We start from the raw sequence: 20,389 nt of genomic DNA, 5'->3' as shown, positions 1-20,389 counted from the left end.
ATGGTTTGGGAAAAATAGATGCAGAAGGACAAATGGATGAAAGGATGGCCGCATCTGGCAACTTTACTGTTTGCTTTTTTTCAATGCAAAGGAGGAGCGTATAATTATTAAAAAGGGTATTTTTGGAGATGGACAGGCAGGCTGTAGGGGAGGAGGTAGGCCTGTATTTTGAACTTAAAAACTCAAATGGGTTTTTGGGTTCAAAATGTGTATTTTTCCCTTATGCTGCTATCCTTTTATAATCCATAATTTTGGGGCCAGGTTGTCCGATAACTCAGCAAAGTGAAAACAGTATGAGTGCCCCTTCTCTCCCCCTGGCTATCAGTGCCGCTGCCCCATTGCCGGCGCCGATAGCCTGGGGTAGAGAAACGGCGCCGGCAATGGGGCAGCGTCGTCGACAGACAGGGGGAAAGAAGAGGCAGCGGCACCCATTGCTGGCGCCGCTGCCCCGTGTCCCCCCACCGGAGGCCTGAAGCAGCACGGACCCGACCCCGGCAACAGGGTAATTATACAACTAGGGATGGGGGAGGCAACGGGGCAGCGGCACCGGCAATGGGTGCCGCTGCCCCTTATCCCCCCCTGGCTATCGGTGCCGTTGCCCCATTGCCGGCGCCTCTTCTCTCCCCCTGTATTTTGAACTTAAAAACTCAAATGGGTTTTTGGCTTCAAAATGTGTATTTTTCACTAATGCTGCTATCCTTTTATAATCCATAATTTTTGGGCCAGGTAGTCTAATTACTTGGCGACATAATAACGGTATGAGTGCATGGTTTGGGAAAATAGATGCAGAAGGACAAATGGATGAAAGGATGGCCGCATCTGGCAACTTTATTGTTTGCTTTTTTTCAATGCAAAGGAGGAGCGTATAATTATTAAAAAGGGTATTTTTGGAGATGGACAGGCAGGCTGTAGGGGAGGAGGTAGGCCTGTATTTTGAACTTAAAAACTCAAATGGGTTTTTGGGTTCAAAATGTGTATTTTTCCCTTATGCTGCTATCCTTTTATAATCCATAATTTTTGGGCCAGGTAGTCTAATTACTTGGCGACATAATAACAGTATGAGTGCATGGTTTGGGAAAATAGATGCAGAAGGACAAATGGATGAAAGGATGGCCGCATCTGGCAACTTTACTGTTTGCTTTTTTTCAATGCAAAGGAGGAGCGTATAATTATTAAAAAGGGTATTTTTGGAGATGGACAGGCAGGCTGTAGGGGAGGAGGTAGGCCTGTATTTTGAACTTAAAAACTCAAATGGCTTTTTGGGTTCAAAATGTGTATTTTTCCCTTATGCTGCTATCCTTTTATAATCCATAATTTTGGGGCCAGGTTGTTCGATAACTTGGCAAAGTGAAAACAGTATGAGTGTATGATGGTTTGGGAACATAGGTGTAGAAGCACAAATCGATGAAAGGATAGCAGCATATGCCAACTTAACTGTTTGTTTTCCAAAGCAAACGAAGAGTGTATAATTATTAAAAACTTTATTTTTGGAGATGGACAGGCAGGCTGTAGGGGAGGAGGTAGGCCTGTATTTTGAACTTAAAAACTCAAATGGGTTTTTGGCTTCAAAATGTGTATTTTTCACTAATGCTGCTATCCTTTTATAATCCATAATTTTTGGGCCAGGTAGTCTAATTACTTGGCGACATAATAACAGTATGAGTGCATGGTTTGGGAAAATAGATGCAGAAGGACAAATGGATGAAAGGATGGCCGCATCTGGCAACTTTACTGTTTGCTTTTTTTCAATGCAAAGGAGGAGCGTATAATTATTAAAAAGGGTATTTTTGGAGATGGACAGGCAGGCTGTAGGGGAGGAGGTAGGCCTGTATTTTGAACTTAAAAACTCAAATGGGTTTTTGGATTCAAAATGTGCATTTTTCCCTTATGCTGCTAGCCTTTTATAATCCATAATTTTGGGGCCAGGTTGTTCGATAACTTGGCAAAGTGAAAACAGTATGAGTGTATGATGGTTTGGGAACATAGGTGTAGAAGCACAAATCGATGAAAGGATAGCAGCATATGGCAACTTAACTGTTTGTTTTCCAAAGCAAACGAAGAGTGTATAATTATTAAAAACTGTATTTTTGGAGATGGACAGGCAGGCTGTAGGGGAGGAGGTAGGCCTGTATTTTGAACTTAAAAACTCAAATGGGTTTTTGGCTTCAAAATGTGTATTTTTCACTAATGCTGCTATCCTTTTATAATCCATAATTTTTGGGCCAGGTAGTCTAATTACTTGGCGACATAATAACAGTATGAGTGCATGGTTTGGGAAAATAGATGCAGAAGGACAAATGGATGAAAGGATGGCCGCATCTGGCAACTTTACTGTTTGCTTTTTTTCAATGCAAAGGAGGAGCGTATAATTATTAAAAAGGGTATTTTTGGAGATGGACAGGCAGGCTGTAGGGGAGGAGGTAGGCCTGTATTTTGAACTTAAAAACTCAAATGGGTTTTTGGGTTCAAAATGTGTATTTTTCCCTTATGCTGCTATCCTTTTATAATCCATAATTTTGGGGCCAGGTAGTCTAATTACTTGGCGACATAATAACAGTATGAGTGCATGGTTTGGGAAAATAGATGCAGAAGGACAAATGGATGAAAGAATGGCCGCATCTGGCAACTTTACTGTTTGCTTTTTTTCAATGCAAAGGAGGAGCGTATAATTATTAAAAAGGGTATTTTTGGAGATGGACAGGCAGGCTGTAGGGGAGGAGGTAGGCCTGTATTTTGAACTTAAAAACTCAAATGGGTTTTTGGGTTCAAAATGTGTATTTTTCCCTTATGCTGCTATCCTTTAATAATCCATAATTTTTGGGCCAGTGAGTCTAATTACTTGGCGACATAATAACAGTATGAGTGCATGGTTTGGGAAAAATAGATGCAGAAGGACAAATGGATGAAAGGATGGCCGCATCTGGCAACTTTACTGTTTGCTTTTTTTCAATGCAAAGGAGGAGCGTATAATTATTAAAAAGGGTATTTTTGGAGATGGACAGGCAGGCTGTAGGGGAGGAGGTAGGCCTGTATTTTTAACTTAAAAACTCAAATGGGTTTTTGGGTTCAAAATGTGTATTTTTCCCTTATGCTGCTATCCTTTTATAATCCATAATTTTGGGGCCAGGTTGTCCGATAACTCAGCAAAGTGAAAACAGTATGAGTGCCCCTTCTCTCCCCCTGGCTATCAGTGCCGCTGCCCCATTGCCGGCGCCGATAGCCAGGGGTAGAGAAACGGCACCGGCAATGGGGCAGCGTCGTCGACAGACAGGGGGAAAGAAGAGGCAGCGGCACCCATTGCTGGCGCCGCTGCCCCGTGTCCCCCCACCGGAGGCCTGAAGCAGCACGGACCCGACCCCGGCAACAGGGTAATTATACAACTAGGGATGGGGGAGGCAACGGGGCAGCGGCACCGGCAATGGGTGCCGCTGCCCCTTATCCCCCCCTGGCTATCGGTGCCGTTGCCCCATTGCCGGCGCCTCTTCTCTCCCCCTGTATTTTGAACTTAAAAACTCAAATGGGTTTTTGGCTTCAAAATGTGTATTTTTCACTAATGCTGCTATCCTTTTATAATCCATAATTTTTGGGCCAGGTAGTCTAATTACTTGGCGACATAATAACGGTATGAGTGCATGGTTTGGGAAAATAGATGCAGAAGGACAAATGGATGAAAGGATGGCCGCATCTGGCAACTTTATTGTTTGCTTTTTTTCAATGCAAAGGAGGAGCGTATAATTATTAAAAAGGGTATTTTTGGAGATGGACAGGCAGGCTGTAGGGGAGGAGGTAGGCCTGTATTTTGAACTTAAAAACTCAAATGGGTTTTTGGGTTCAAAATGTGTATTTTTCCCTTATGCTGCTATCCTTTTATAATCCATAATTTTTGGGCCAGGTAGTCTAATTACTTGGCGACATAATAACAGTATGAGTGCATGGTTTGGGAAAATAGATGCAGAAGGACAAATGGATGAAAGGATGGCCGCATCTGGCAACTTTACTGTTTGCTTTTTTTCAATGCAAAGGAGGAGCGTATAATTATTAAAAAGGGTATTTTTGGAGATGGACAGGCAGGCTGTAGGGGAGGAGGTAGGCCTGTATTTTGAACTTAAAAACTCAAATGGCTTTTTGGGTTCAAAATGTGTATTTTTCCCTTATGCTGCTATCCTTTTATAATCCATAATTTTGGGGCCAGGTTGTTCGATAACTTGGCAAAGTGAAAACAGTATGAGTGTATGATGGTTTGGGAACATAGGTGTAGAAGCACAAATCGATGAAAGGATAGCAGCATATGCCAACTTAACTGTTTGTTTTCCAAAGCAAACGAAGAGTGTATAATTATTAAAAACTTTATTTTTGGAGATGGACAGGCAGGCTGTAGGGGAGGAGGTAGGCCTGTATTTTGAACTTAAAAACTCAAATGGGTTTTTGGCTTCAAAATGTGTATTTTTCACTAATGCTGCTATCCTTTTATAATCCATAATTTTTGGGCCAGGTAGTCTAATTACTTGGCGACATAATAACAGTATGAGTGCATGGTTTGGGAAAATAGATGCAGAAGGACAAATGGATGAAAGGATGGCCGCATCTGGCAACTTTACTGTTTGCTTTTTTTCAATGCAAAGGAGGAGCGTATAATTATTAAAAAGGGTATTTTTGGAGATGGACAGGCAGGCTGTAGGGGAGGAGGTAGGCCTGTATTTTGAACTTAAAAACTCAAATGGGTTTTTGGATTCAAAATGTGCATTTTTCCCTTATGCTGCTAGCCTTTTATAATCCATAATTTTGGGGCCAGGTTGTTCGATAACTTGGCAAAGTGAAAACAGTATGAGTGTATGATGGTTTGGGAACATAGGTGTAGAAGCACAAATCGATGAAAGGATAGCAGCATATGGCAACTTAACTGTTTGTTTTCCAAAGCAAACGAAGAGTGTATAATTATTAAAAACTGTATTTTTGGAGATGGACAGGCAGGCTGTAGGGGAGGAGGTAGGCCTGTATTTTGAACTTAAAAACTCAAATGGGTTTTTGGCTTCAAAATGTGTATTTTTCACTAATGCTGCTATCCTTTTATAATCCATAATTTTTGGGCCAGGTAGTCTAATTACTTGGCGACATAATAACAGTATGAGTGCATGGTTTGGGAAAATAGATGCAGAAGGACAAATGGATGAAAGGATGGCCGCATCTGGCAACTTTACTGTTTGCTTTTTTTCAATGCAAAGGAGGAGCGCATAATTATTAAAAAGGGTATTTTTGGAGATGGACAGGCAGGCTGTAGGGGAGGAGGTAGGCCTGTATTTTGAACTTAAAAACTCAAATGGGTTTTTGGGTTCAAAATGTGTATTTTTCCCTTATGCTGCTATCCTTTTATAATCCATAATTTTGGGGCCAGGTAGTCTAATTACTTGGCGACATAATAACAGTATGAGTGCATGGTTTGGGAAAATAGATGCAGAAGGACAAATGGATGAAAGAATGGCCGCATCTGGCAACTTTATTGTTTGCTTTTTTTCAATGCAAAGGAGGAGCGTATAATTATTAAAAAGGGTATTTTTGGAGATGGACAGGCAGGCTGTAGGGGAGGAGGTAGGCCTGTATTTTGAACTTAAAAACTCAAATGGGTTTTTGGGTTCAAAATGTGTATTTTTCCCTTATGCTGCTATCCTTTTATAATCCATAATTTTTGGGCCAGGTAGTCTAATTACTTGGCGACATAATAACAGTATGAGTGCATGGTTTGGGAAAATAGATGCAGAAGGACAAATGGATGAAAGGATGGCCGCATCTGGCAACTTTACTGTTTGCTTTTTTTCAATGCAAAGGAGGAGCGTATAATTATTAAAAAGGGTATTTTTGGAGATGGACAGGCAGGCTGTAGGGGTGGAGGTAGGCCTGTATTTTGAACTTAAAAACTCAAATGGGTTTTTGGGTTCAAAATGTGTATTTTTCCCTTATGCTGCTATCCTTTTATAATCCATAATTTTGGGGCCAGGTTGTCCGATAACTTGGCAAAGTGAAAACAGTATGAGTGTATGATGGTTTGGGAACATAGGTGTAGAAGCACAAATCGATGAAAGGATAGCAGCATATGGCAACTTAACTATTTGCTTTTCCAAAGCAAATGAAGAGTGCATAATTATTAAAACAGGGTATTTTTGGAGATGGACAGGCAGGCTGATGGGGAGGAGGTAGGCCTGGATTTTGAACTTAAAAACTCAAATGGGTTTTTGGGTTCAAAATGTGTATTTTTTCCCTTATGCTGCTATCCTTTTATAATCCATAATTTTGGGGCCAGGTTGTCCGATAACTTAGCAAAGTGAAAACAGTATCAGTGTTTGATGGTTACCCCTGCTATCGGCGCTGCTGCCCCTTCTCTCCCCCTGGCTATCAGTGCCGCTGCCCCATTGCCGGCGCCGATAGCCAGGGGTAGAGAAACGGCGCCGGCAATGGGGCAGCGTCGTCGACAGACAGGGGGAAAGAAGAGGCAGCGGCACCCATTGCTGGCGCCGCTGCCCCGTGTCCCCCCACCAGAAGCCTGAAGCAGCACGGACCTGACCCCGGCAACAGGGTAATTATACAACTAGGGATGGGGGAGGCAACGGGGCAGCGGCACCGGCAATGGGTGCCGCTGCCCCTTATCCCCCCCTGGCTATCGGTGCCGTTGCCCCATTGCCGGCGCCGCTTCTCTCCCGCTGTATTTTGAACTTAAAAACTCAAATGGATTTTTGGCTTCAAAATGTGTATTTTTCACTAATGCTGCTATCCTTTTATAATCCATAATTTTTGGGCCAGGTAGTCTAATTACTTGGCGACATAATAACAGTATGAGTGCATGGTTTGGGAAAATAGATGCAGAAGGACAAATGGATGAAAGGATGGCCGCATCTGGCAACTTTACTGTTTGCTTTTTTTCAATGCAAAGGAGGAGCGTATAATTATTAAAAAGGGTATTTTTGGAGATGGACAGGCAGGCTGTAGGGGAGGAGGTAGGCCTGTATTTTGAACTTAAAAACTCAAATGGGTTTTTGGGTTCAAAATGTGCATTTTTCCCTTATGCTGCTATCCTTTTATAATCCATAATTTTGGGGCCAGGTTGTTCGATAACTTGGCAAAGTGAAAACAGTATGAGTGTATGATGGTTTGGGAACATAGGTGTAGAAGCACAAATCGATGAAAGGATAGCAGCATATGGCAACTTAACTGTTTGTTTTCCAAAGCAAACGAAGAGTGTATAATTATTAAAAACTTTATTTTTGGAGATGGACAGGCAGGCTGTAGGGGAGGAGGTAGGCCTGTATTTTGAACTTAAAAACTCAAATGGGTTTCTGGCTTCAAAATGTGTATTTTTCACTAATGCTGCTATCCTTTTATAATCCATAATTTTTGGGCCAGGTAGTCTAATTACTTGGCGACATAATAACAGTATGAGTGCATGGTTTGGGAAAATAGATGCAGAAGGACAAATGGATGAAAGGATGGCCGCATCTGGCAACTTTACTGTTTGCTTTTTTTCAATGCAAAGGAGGAGCGTATAATTATTAAAAAGGGTATTTTTGGAGATGGACAGGCAGGCTGTAGGGGACAAATGGATGAAAGGATGGCCGCATCTGGCAACTTTACTGTTTGCTTTTTTTCAATGCAAAGGAGGAGCGTATAATTATTAAAAAGGGTATTTTTAGAAATGGACAGGCAGCCTGTAGGGGAGGAGGTAGGCCTGTATTTTGAACTTAAAAACTCAAATGGGTTTCTGGCTTCAAAATGTGTATTTTTCACTAATGCTGCTATCCTTTTATAATCCATAATTTTTGGGCCAGGTAGTCTAATTACTTGGCGACATAATAACAGTATGAGTGCATGGTTTGGGAAAATAGATGCAGAAGGACAAATGGATGAAAGGATGGCCGCATCTGGCAACTTTACTGTTTGCTTTTTTTCAATGCAAAGGAGGAGCGTATAATTATTAAAAAGGGTATTTTTGGAGATGGACAGGCAGGCTGTAGGGGAAGAGGTAGGCCTGTATTTTGAACTTAAAAACTCAAATGGGTTTTTGGCTTCAAAATGTGTATTTTTCACTAATGCTGCTATCCTTTTATAATCCATAATTTTTGGGCCAGGTAGTCTATTTACTTGGCGACATAATAACAGTATGAGTGCATGGTTTGGGAAAATAGATGCAGAAGGACAAATGGATGAAAGGATGGCCGCATCTGGCAACTTTATTGTTTGCTTTTTTTCAATGCAAAGGAGGAGCGTATAATTATTAAAAATGGTATTTTTGGAGATGGACAGGCAGGCTGTAGGGGAGGAGGTAGGCCTGTATTTTGAACTTAAAAACTCAAATGGGTTTTTGGGTTCAAAATGTGTATTTTTAACTAATGCTGCTATCCTTTTATAATCCATAATTTTTGGGCCAGGTAGTCTAATTACTTGGCGACATAATAACAGTATGAGTGCATGGTTTGGGAAAATAGATGCAGAAGGACAAATGGATGAAAGGATGCCCGCATCTGGCAACTTTACTGTTTGCTTTTTTTCAATGCAAAGGAGGAGTGTATAATTATTAAAAAGGGTATTTTTGGAGATGGACAGGCAGGCTGTAGGGGAGGAGGTAGGCCTGTATTTTGAACTTAAAAACTCAAATGGATTTTTGGGTTCAAAATGTGTATTTTTCCCTTATGCTGCTATCCTTTAATAATCCATAATTTTTGGGCCAGTGAGTCTAATTACTTGGCGACATAATAACAGTATGAGTGCATGGTTTGGGAAAAATAGATGCAGAAGGACAAATGGATGAAAGGATGGCCGCATCTGGCAACTTTACTGTTTGCTTTTTTTCAATGCAAAAGAGGAGCGTATAATTATTAAAAAGGGTATTTTTGGAGATGGACAGGCAGGCTGTAGGGGAGGAGGTAGGCCTGTATTTTGAACTTAAAAACTCAAATGGGTTTTTGGGTTCAAAATGTGTATTTTTCCCTTATGCTGCTATCTTTTTATAATCCATAATTTTGGGGCCAGGTTGTTCGATAACTTGGCAAAGTGAAAACAGTATGAGTGTATGATGGTTTGGGAACATAGGTGTAGAAGCACAAATCGATGAAAGGATAGCAGCATATGCCAACTTAAATGTTTTTTTTCCAAAGCAAACGAAGAGTGTATAATTATTAAAAACTTTATTTTTGGAGATGGACAGGCAGGCTCTAGGGGAGGAGGTAGGCCTGTATTTTGAACTTAAAAACTCAAATGGGTTTTTGGCTTCAAAATGTGTATTTTTCACTAATGCTGCTATCCTTTTATAATCCATAATTTTTGGGCCAGGTAGTCTAATTACTTGGCGACATAATAACAGTATGAGTGCATGGTTTGGGAAAATAGATGCAGAAGGACAAATGGATGAAAGGATGGCCGCATCTGGCAACTTTACTGTTTGCTTTTTTTCAATGCAAAGGAGGAGCGTATAATTATTAAAAAGGGTATTTTTGGAGATGGACAGGCAGGCTGTAGGGGAGGAGGTAGGCCTGTATTTTGAACTTAAAAACTCAAATGGGTTTTTGGATTCAAAATGTGCATTTTTCCCTTATGCTGCTAGCCTTTTATAATCCATAATTTTGGGGCCAGGTTGTTCGATAACTTGGCAAAGTGAAAACAGTATGAGTGTATGATGGTTTGGGAACAGGTGTAGAAGCACAAATCGATGAAAGGATAGCAGCATATGGCAACTTAACTGTTTGTTTTCCAAAGCAAACGAAGAGTGTATAATTATTAAAAACTTTATTTTTGGAGATGGACAGGCAGGCTGTAGGGGAGGAGGTAGGCCTGTATTTTGAACTTAAAAACTCAAATGGGTTTTTGGCTTCAAAATGTGTATTTTTCACTAATGCTGCTATCCTTTTATAATCCATAATTTTTGGGCCAGGTAGTCTAATTACTTGGCGACATAATAACAGTATGAGTGCATGGTTTGGGAAAATAGATGCAGAAGGACAAATGGATGAAAGGATGGCCGCATCTGGCAACTTTACTGTTTGCTTTTTTACAATGCAAAGGAGGAGCGTATAATTATTAAAAAGGGTATTTTTGGAGATGGACAGGCAGGCTGTAGGGGAGGAGGTAGGCCTGTATTTTGAACTTAAAAACTCAAATGGGTTTTTGGGTTCAAAATGTGTATTTTTCACTAATGCTGCTATCCTTTTATAATCCATAATTTTTGGGCCAGGTAGTCTAATTACTTGGCGACATAATAACAGTATGAGTGCATGGTTTGGGAAAATAGATGCAGAAGGACAAATGGATGAAAGGATGGCCGCATCTGGCAACTTTATTGTTTGCTTTTTTTCAATGCAAAGGAGGAGCGTATAATTAATAAAAAGGGTATTTTTGGAGATGGACAGGCAGGCTGTAGGGGAGGAGGTAGGCCTGTATTTTGAACTTAAAAACTCAAATGGGTTTTTGGCTTCAAAATGTGTATTTTTCACTAATGCTGCTATCCTTTTATAATCCATAATTTTTGGGCCAGGTAGTCTAATTACTTGGCGACATAATAACAGTATGAGTGCATGGTTTGGGAAAATAGATGCAGAAGGACAAATGGATGAAAGGATGGCCGCATCTGGCAACTTTATTGTTTGCTTTTTTTCAATGCAAAGGAGGAGCGTATAATTATTAAAAAGGGTATTTTTGGAGATGGACAGGCAGGCTGTAGGGGAGGAGGTAGGCCTGTATTTTGAACTTAAAAACTCAAATGGGTTTTTGGGTTCAAAATGTGTATTTTTCACTAATGCTGCTATCCTTTTATAATCCAAAATTTTTGGGCCAGGTAGTCTAATTACTTGGCGACATAATAACAGTATGAGTGCATGGTTTGGGAAAATAGATGCAGAAGGACAAATGGATGAAAGGATGGCCGCATCTGGCAACTTTACTGTTTGCTTTTTTTCAATGCAAAGGAGGAGCGTATAATTATTAAAAAGGGTATTTTTGGAGATGGACAGGCAGGCTGTAGGGGAGGAGGTAGGCCTGTATTTTGAACTTAAAAACTCAAATGGGTTTTTGGCTTCAAAATGTGTATTTTTCACTAATGCTGCTATCCTTTTATAATCCATAATTTTTGGGCCAGGTAGTCTAATTACTTGGCGACATAATAACAGTATGAGTGCATGGTTTGGGAAAATAGATGCAGAAGGACAAATGGATGAAAGGATGGCCGCATCTGGCAACTTTACTGTTTGCTTTTTTTCAATGCAAAGGAGGAGCGTATAATTATTAAAAAGGGTATTTTTAGAAATGGACAGGCAGGCTGTAGGGGAGGAGGTAGGCCTGTATTTTGAACTTAAAAACTCAAATGGGTTTCTGGCTTCAAAATGTGTATTTTTCACTAATGCTGCTATCCTTTTATAATCCATAATTTTTGGGCCAGGTAGTCTAATTACTTGGCGACATAATAACAGTATGAGTGCATGGTTTGGGAAAATAGATGCAGAAGGACAAATGGATGAAAGGATGGCCGCATCTGGCAACTTTATTGTTTGCTTTTTTTCAATGCAAAGGAGGAGCGTATAATTATTAAAAAGGGTATTTTTGGAGATGGACAGGCAGGCTGTAGGGGAGGAGGTAGGCCTGTATTTTGAACTTAAAAACTCAAATGGGTTTTTGGGTTCAAAATGTGTATTTTTCCCTTATGCTGCTATCCTTTTATAATCCATAATTTTTGGGCCAGGTAGTCTAATTACTTGGCGACATAATAACAGTATGAGTGCATGGTTTGGGAAAATAGATGCAGAAGGACAAATGGATGAAAGGATGGCCGCATCTGGCAACTTTACTGTTTGCTTTTTTTCAATGCAAAGGAGGAGCGTATAATTATTAAAAAGGGTATTTTTGGAGATGGACAGGCAGGCTGTAGGGGTGGAGGTAGGCCTGTATTTTGAACTTAAAAACTCAAATGGGTTTTTGGGTTCAAAATGTGTATTTTTCCCTTATGCTGCTATCCTTTTATAATCCATAATTTTGGGGCCAGGTTGTCCGATAACTTGGCAAAGTGAAAACAGTATGAGTGTATGATGGTTTGGGAACATAGGTGTAGAAGCACAAATCGATGAAAGGATAGCAGCATATGGCAACTTAACTATTTGCTTTTCCAAAGCAAATGAAGAGTGCATAATTATTAAAACAGGGTATTTTTGGAGATGGACAGGCAGGCTGATGGGGAGGAGGTAGGCCTGGATTTTGAACTTAAAAACTCAAATGGGTTTTTGGGTTCAAAATGTGTATTTTTTCCCTTATGCTGCTATCCTTTTATAATCCATAATTTTGGGGCCAGGTTGTCCGATAACTTAGCAAAGTGAAAACAGTATCAGTGTTTGATGGTTACCCCTGCTATCGGCGCTGCTGCCCCTTCTCTCCCCCTGGCTATCAGTGCCGCTGCCCCATTGCCGGCGCCGATAGCCAGGGGTAGAGAAACGGCGCCGGCAATGGGGCAGCGTCGTCGACAGACAGGGGGAAAGAAGAGGCAGCGGCACCCATTGCTGGCGCCGCTGCCCCGTGTCCCCCCACCAGAAGCCTGAAGCAGCACGGACCTGACCCCGGCAACAGGGTAATTATACAACTAGGGATGGGGGAGGCAACGGGGCAGCGGCACCGGCAATGGGTGCCGCTGCCCCTTATCCCCCCCTGGCTATCGGTGCCGTTGCCCCATTGCCGGCGCCGCTTCTCTCCCGCTGTATTTTGAACTTAAAAACTCAAATGGATTTTTGGCTTCAAAATGTGTATTTTTCACTAATGCTGCTATCCTTTTATAATCCATAATTTTTGGGCCAGGTAGTCTAATTACTTGGCGACATAATAACAGTATGAGTGCATGGTTTGGGAAAATAGATGCAGAAGGACAAATGGATGAAAGGATGGCCGCATCTGGCAACTTTACTGTTTGCTTTTTTTCAATGCAAAGGAGGAGCGTATAATTATTAAAAAGGGTATTTTTGGAGATGGACAGGCAGGCTGTAGGGGAGGAGGTAGGCCTGTATTTTGAACTTAAAAACTCAAATGGGTTTTTGGGTTCAAAATGTGCATTTTTCCCTTATGCTGCTATCCTTTTATAATCCATAATTTTGGGGCCAGGTTGTTCGATAACTTGGCAAAGTGAAAACAGTATGAGTGTATGATGGTTTGGGAACATAGGTGTAGAAGCACAAATCGATGAAAGGATAGCAGCATATGGCAACTTAACTGTTTGTTTTCCAAAGCAAACGAAGAGTGTATAATTATTAAAAACTTTATTTTTGGAGATGGACAGGCAGGCTGTAGGGGAGGAGGTAGGCCTGTATTTTGAACTTAAAAACTCAAATGGGTTTTTGGCTTCAAAATGTGTATTTTTCACTAATGCTGCTATCCTTTTATAATCCATAATTTTTGGGCCAGGTAGTCTAATTACTTGGCGACATAATAACAGTATGAGTGCATGGTTTGGGAAAATAGATGCAGAAGGACAAATGGATGAAAGGATGGCCGCATCTGGCAACTTTACTGTTTGCTTTTTTTCAATGCAAAGGAGGAGCGTATAATTATTAAAAAGGGTATTTTTGGAGATGGACAGGCAGGCTGTAGGGGAGGAGGTAGGCCTGTATTTTGAACTTAAAAACTCAAATGGGTTTTTGGGTTCAAAATGTGTATTTTTCACTAATGCTGCTATCCTTTTATAATCCATAATTTTTGGGCCAGGTAGTCTAATTACTTGGCGACATAATAACAGTATGAGTGCATGGTTTGGGAAAATAGATGCAGAAGGACAAATGGATGAAAGGATGGCCGCATCTGGCAACTTTATTGTTTGCTTTTTTTCAATGCAAAGGAGGAGCGTATAATTATTAACAAGGGTAATTTTGGAGATGGACAGGCAGGCTGTAGGGGAGGAGGTAGGCCTGTATTTTGAACTTAAAAACTCAAATGGGTTTTTGGGTTCAAAATGTGTATTTTTCCCTTATGCTGCTATCCTTTTATAATCCATAATTTTTGGGCCAGGTAGTCTAATTACTTGGCGACATAATAACAGTATGAGTGCATGGTTTGGGAAAATAGATGCAGAAGGACAAATGGATGAAAGGATGGCCGCATCTGGCAACTTTACTGTTTGCTTTTTTTCAATGCAAAGGAGGAGCGTATAATTATTAAAAAGGGTATTTTTGGAGATGGACAGGCAGGCTGTAGGGGTGGAGGTAGGCCTGTATTTTGAACTTAAAAACTCAAATGGGTTTTTGGGTTCAAAATGTGTATTTTTCCCTTATGCTGCTATCCTTTTATAATCCATAATTTTGGGGCCAGGTTGTCCGATAACTTGGCAAAGTGAAAAAAGTATGAGTGTATGATGGTTTGGGAACATAGGTGTAGAAGCACAAATCGAGGAAAGGATAGCAGCATATGGCAACTTAACTATTTGCTTTTCCAAAGCAAATGAAGAGTGCATAATTATTAAAACAGGGTATTTTTGGAGATGGACAGGCAGGCTGATGGGGAGGAGGTAGTCCTGGATTTTGAACTTAAAAACTCAAATGGGTTTTTGGGTTCAAAATGTGTATTTTTTCCCTTATGCTGCTATCCTTTTATAATCCATAATTTTGGGGCCAGGTTGTCCGATAACTTGGCAAAGTGAAAACAGTATGAGTGTATGATGGTTTGGGAACATAGGTGTAGAAGCACAAATCGATGAAAGGATAGCAGCATATGGCAACTTAACTGTTTGTTTTCCAAAGCAAACGAAGAGTGTATAATTATTAAAAACTTTATTTTTGGAGATGGACAGGCAGGCTGTAGGGGAGGAGGTAGGCCTGTATTTTGAACTTAAAAACTCAAATGGGTTTTTGGCTTCAAAATGTGTATTTTTCACTAATGCTGCTATCATTTTATAATCCATAATTTTTGGGCCAGGTAGTCTAATTACTTGGCGACATAATAACAGTATGAGTGCATGGTTTGGGAAAATAGATGCAGAAGGACAAATGGATGAAAGGATGGCCGCATCTGGCAACTTTACTGTTTGCTTTTTTTCAATGCAAAGGAGGAGCGTATAATTATTAAAAAGGGTATTTTTGGAGATGGACAGGCAGGCTGTAGGGGAGGAGGTAGGCCTGTATTTTGAACTTAAAAACTCAAATGGGTTTTTGGCTTCAAAATGTGTATTTTTCACTAATGCTGCTATCCTTTTATAATCCATAATTTTTGGGCCAGGTAGTCTAATGACTTGGCGACATAATAACAGTATGAGTGCATGGTTTGGGAAAATAGATGCAGAAGGACAAATGGATGAAAGGATGGCCGCATCTGGCAACTTTACTGTTTGCTTTTTTTCAATGCAAAGGAGGAGCGTATAATTATTAAAAAGGGTATTTTTAGAAATGGACAGGCAGGCTGTAGGGGAGGAGGTAGGCCTGTATTTTGAACTTAAAAACTCAAATGGGTTTCTGGCTTCAAAATGTGTATTTTTCACTAATGCTGCTATCCTTTTATAATCCATAATTTTTGGGCCAGGTAGTCTAATTACTTGGCGACATAATAACAGTATGAGTGCATGGTTTGGGAAAATAGATGCAGAAGGACAAATGGATGAAAGGATGGCCGCATCTGGCAACTTTATTGTTTGCTTTTTTTCAATGCAAAGGAGGAGCGTATAATTATTAAAAAGGGTATTTTTGGAGATGGACAGGCAGGCTGTAGGGGAGGAGGTAGGCCTGTATTTTGAACTTAAAAACTCAAATGGGTTTTTGGGTTCAAAATGTGTATTTTTCCCTTATGCTGCTATCCTTTTATAATCCATAATTTTTGGGCCAGGTAGTCTAATTACTTGGCGACATAATAACAGTATGAGTGCATGGTTTGGGAAAATAGATGCAGAAGGACAAATGGATGAAAGGATGGCCGCATCTGGCAACTTTACTGTTTGCTTTTTTTCAATGCAAAGGAGGAGCGTATAATTATTAAAAAGGGTATTTTTGGAGATGGACAGGCAGGCTGTAGGGGTGGAGGTAGGCCTGTATTTTGAACTTAAAAACTCAAATGGGTTTTTGGGTTCAAAATGTGTATTTTTCCCTTATGCTGCTATCCTTTTATAATCCATAATTTTGGGGCCAGGTTGTCCGATAACTTGGCAAAGTGAAAACAGTATGAGTGTATGATGGTTTGGGAACATAGGTGTAGAAGCACAAATCGATGAAAGGATAGCAGCATATGGCAACTTAACTATTTGCTTTTCCAAAGCAAATGAAGAGTGCATAATTATTAAAACAGGGTATTTTTGGAGATGGACAGGCAGGCTGATGGGGAGGAGGTAGGCCTGGATTTTGAACTTAAAAACTCAAATGGGTTTTTGGGTTCAAAATGTGTATTTTTTCCCTTATGCTGCTATCCTTTTATAATCCATAATTTTGGGGCCAGGTTGTCCGATAACTTAGCAAAGTGAAAACAGTATCAGTGTTTGATGGTTACCCCTGCTATCGGCGCTGCTGCCCCTTCTCTCCCCCTGGCTATCAGTGCCGCTGCCCCATTGCCGGCGCCGATAGCCAGGGGTAGAGAAACGGCGCCGGCAATGGGGCAGCGTCGTCGACAGACAGGGGGAAAGAAGAGGCAGCGGCACCCATTGCTGGCGCCGCTGCCCCGTGTCCCCCCACCAGAAGCCTGAAGCAGCACGGACCTGACCCCGGCAACAGGGTAAATATACAACTAGGGATGGGGGAGGCAACGGGGCAGCGGCACCGGCAATGGGTGCCGCTGCCCCTTATCCCCCCCTGGCTATCGGTGCCGTTGCCCCATTGCCGGCGCCGCTTCTCTCCCGCTGTATTTTGAACTTAAAAACTCAAATGGATTTTTGGCTTCAAAATGTGTATTTTTCACTAATGCTGCTATCCTTTTATAATCCATAATTTTTGGGCCAGGTAGTCTAATTACTTGGCGACATAATAACAGTATGAGTGCATGGTTTGGGAAAATAGATGCAGAAGGACAAATGGATGAAAGGATGGCCGCATCTGGCAACTTTACTGTTTGCTTTTTTTCAATGCAAAGGAGGAGCGTATAATTATTAAAAAGGGTATTTTTGGAGATGGACAGGCAGGCTGTAGGGGAGGAGGTAGGCCTGTATTTTGAACTTAAAAACTCAAATGGGTTTTTGGGTTCAAAATGTGCATTTTTCCCTTATGCTGCTATCCTTTTATAATCCATAATTTTGGGGCCAGGTTGTTCGATAACTTGGCAAAGTGAAAACAGTATGAGTGTATGATGGTTTGGGAACATAGGTGTAGAAGCACAAATCGATGAAAGGATAGCAGCATATGGCAACTTAACTGTTTGTTTTCCAAAGCAAACGAAGAGTGTATAATTATTAAAAACTTTATTTTTGGAGATGGACAGGCAGGCTGTAGGGGAGGAGGTAGGCCTGTATTTTGAACTTAAAAACTCAAATGGGTTTTTGGCTTCAAAATGTGTATTTTTCACTAATGCTGCTATCCTTTTATAATCCATAATTTTTGGGCCAGGTAGTCTAATTACTTGGCGACATAATAACAGTATGAGTGCATGGTTTGGGAAAATAGATGCAGAAGGACAAATGGATGAAAGGATGGCCGCATCTGGCAACTTTACTGTTTGCTTTTTTTCAATGCAAAGGAGGAGCGTATAATTATTAAAAAGGGTATTTTTGGAGATGGACAGGCAGGCTGTAGGGGAGGAGGTAGGCCTGTATTTTGAACTTAAAAACTCAAATCTGTTTTTGGGTTCAAAATGTGTATTTTTCACTAATGCTGCTATCCTTTTATAATCCATAATTTTTGGGCCAGGTAGTCTAATTACTTGGCGACATAATAACAGTATGAGTGCATGGTTTGGGAAAATAGATGCAGAAGGACAAATGGATGAAAGGATGGCCGCATCTGGCAACTTTATTGTTTGCTTTTTTTCAATGCAAAGGAGGAGCGTATAATTATTAAAAAGGGTATTTTTGGAGATGGACAGGCAGGCTGTAGGGGAGGAGGTAGGCCTGTATTTTGAACTTAAAAACTCAAATGGGTTTTTGGGTTCAAAATGTGTATTTTTCCCTTATGCTGCTATCCTTTTATAATCCATAATTTTTGGGCCAGGTAGTCTAATTACTTGGCGACATAATAACAGTATGAGTGCATGGTTTGGGAAAATAGATGCAGAAGGACAAATGGATGAAAGGATGGCCGCATCTGGCAACTTTACTGTTTGCTTTTTTTCTATGCAAAGGAGGAGCGTATAATTATTAAAAAGGGTATTTTTGGAGATGGACAGGCAGGCTGTAGGGGTGGAGGTAGGCCTGTATTTTGAACTTAAAAACTCAAATGGGTTTTTGGGTTCAAAATGTGTATTTTTCCCTTATGCTGCTATCCTTTTATAATCCATAATTTTGGGGCCAGGTTGTCCGATAACTTGGCAAAGTGAAAACAGTATGAGTGTATGATGGTTTGGGAACATAGGTGTAGAAGCACAAATCGAGGAAAGGATAGCAGCATATGGCAACTTAACTATTTGCTTTTCCAAAGCAAATGAAGAGTGCATAATTATTAAAACAGGGTATTTTTGGAGATGGACAGGCAGGCTGATGGGGAGGAGGTAGTCCTGGATTTTGAACTTAAAAACTCAAATGGGTTTTTGGGTTCAAAATGTGTATTTTTTCCCTTATGCTGCTATCCTTTTATAATCCATAATTTTGGGGCCAGGTTGTCCGATAACTTGGCAAAGTGAAAACAGTATGAGTGTATGATGGTTTGGGAACATAGGTGTAGAAGCACAAATCGATGAAAGGATAGCAGCATATGGCAACTTAACTGTTTGTTTTCCAAAGCAAACGAAGAGTGTATAATTATTAAAAACTTTATTTTTGGAGATGGACAGGCAGGCTGTAGGGGAGGAGGTAGGCCTGTATTTTGAACTTAAAAACTCAAATGGGTTTTTGGCTTCAAAATGTGTATTTTTCACTAATGCTGCTATCCTTTTATAATCCTTAATTTTTGGGCCAGGTAGTCTAATTACTTGGCGACATAATAACAGTATGAGTGCATGGTTTGGGAAAATAGATGCAGAAGGACAAATGGATGAAAGGATGGCCGCATCTGGCAACTTTACTGTTTGCTTTTTTTCAATGCAAAGGAGGAGCGTATAATTATTAAAAAGGGTATTTTTGGAGATGGACAGGCAGGCTGTAGGGGAGGAGGTAGGCCTGTATTTTGAACTTAAAAACTCAAATGGGTTTTTGGGTTCAAAATGTGTATTTTTCACTAATGCTGCTATCCTTTTATAATCCATAATTTTTGGGCCAGGTAGTCTAATTACTTGGCGACATAATAACAGTATGAGTGCATGGTTTGGGAAAATAGATGCAGAAGGACAAATGGATGAAAGGATGGCCGCATCTGGCAACTTTATTGTTTGCTTTTTTTCAATGCAAAGGAGGAGCGTATAATTATTAAAAAGGGTATTTTTGGAGATGGACAGGCAGGCTGTAGGGGAGGAGGTAGGCCTGTATTTTGAACTTAAAAACTCAAATGGGTTTTTGGGTTCAAAATGTGTATTTTTAACTAATGCTGCTATCCTTTTATAATCCATAATTTTTGGGCCAGGTAGTCTAATTACTTGGCGACATAATAACAGTATGAGTGCATGGTTTGGGAAAATAGATGCAGAAGGACAAATGGATGAAAGGATGCCCGCATCTGGCAACTTTACTGTTTGCTTTTTTTCAATGCAAAGGAGGAGTGTATAATTATTAAAAAGGGTATTTTTGGAGATGGACAGGCAGGCTGTAGGGGAGGAGGTAGGCCTGTATTTTGAACTTAAAAACTCAAATGGATTTTTGGGTTCAAAATGTGTATTTTTCCCTTATGCTGCTATCCTTTAATAATCCATAATTTTTGGGCCAGTGAGTCTAATTACTTGGCGACATAATAACAGTATGAGTGCATGGTTTGGGAAAAATAGATGCAGAAGGACAAATGGATGAAAGGATGGCCGCATCTGGCAACTTTACTGTTTGCTTTTTTTCAATGCAAAGGAGGAGCGTATAATTATTAAAAAGGGTATTTTTGGAGATGGACAGGCAGGCTGTAGGGGAGGAGGTAGGCCTGTATTTTGAACTTAAAAACTCAAATGGGTTTTTGGGTTCAAAATGTGTATTTTTCCCTTATGCTGCTATCCTTTTATAATCCATAATTTTGGGGCCAGGTTGTTCGATAACTTGGCAAAGTGAAAACAGTATGAGTGTATGATGGTTTGGGAACATAGGTGTAGAAGCACAAATCGATGAAAGGATAGCAGCATATGCCAACTTAAATGTTTGTTTTCCAAAGCAAACGAAGAGTGTATAATTATTAAAAACTTTATTTTTGGAGAT

This window comes from Hyla sarda, chromosome 11 (genome assembly GCF_029499605.1).
Source record: "Hyla sarda isolate aHylSar1 chromosome 11, aHylSar1.hap1, whole genome shotgun sequence".
Lineage (NCBI taxonomy): Eukaryota > Metazoa > Chordata > Amphibia > Anura > Hylidae > Hyla > Hyla sarda.
Note: the sequence above shows the minus strand (reverse complement) of the source record.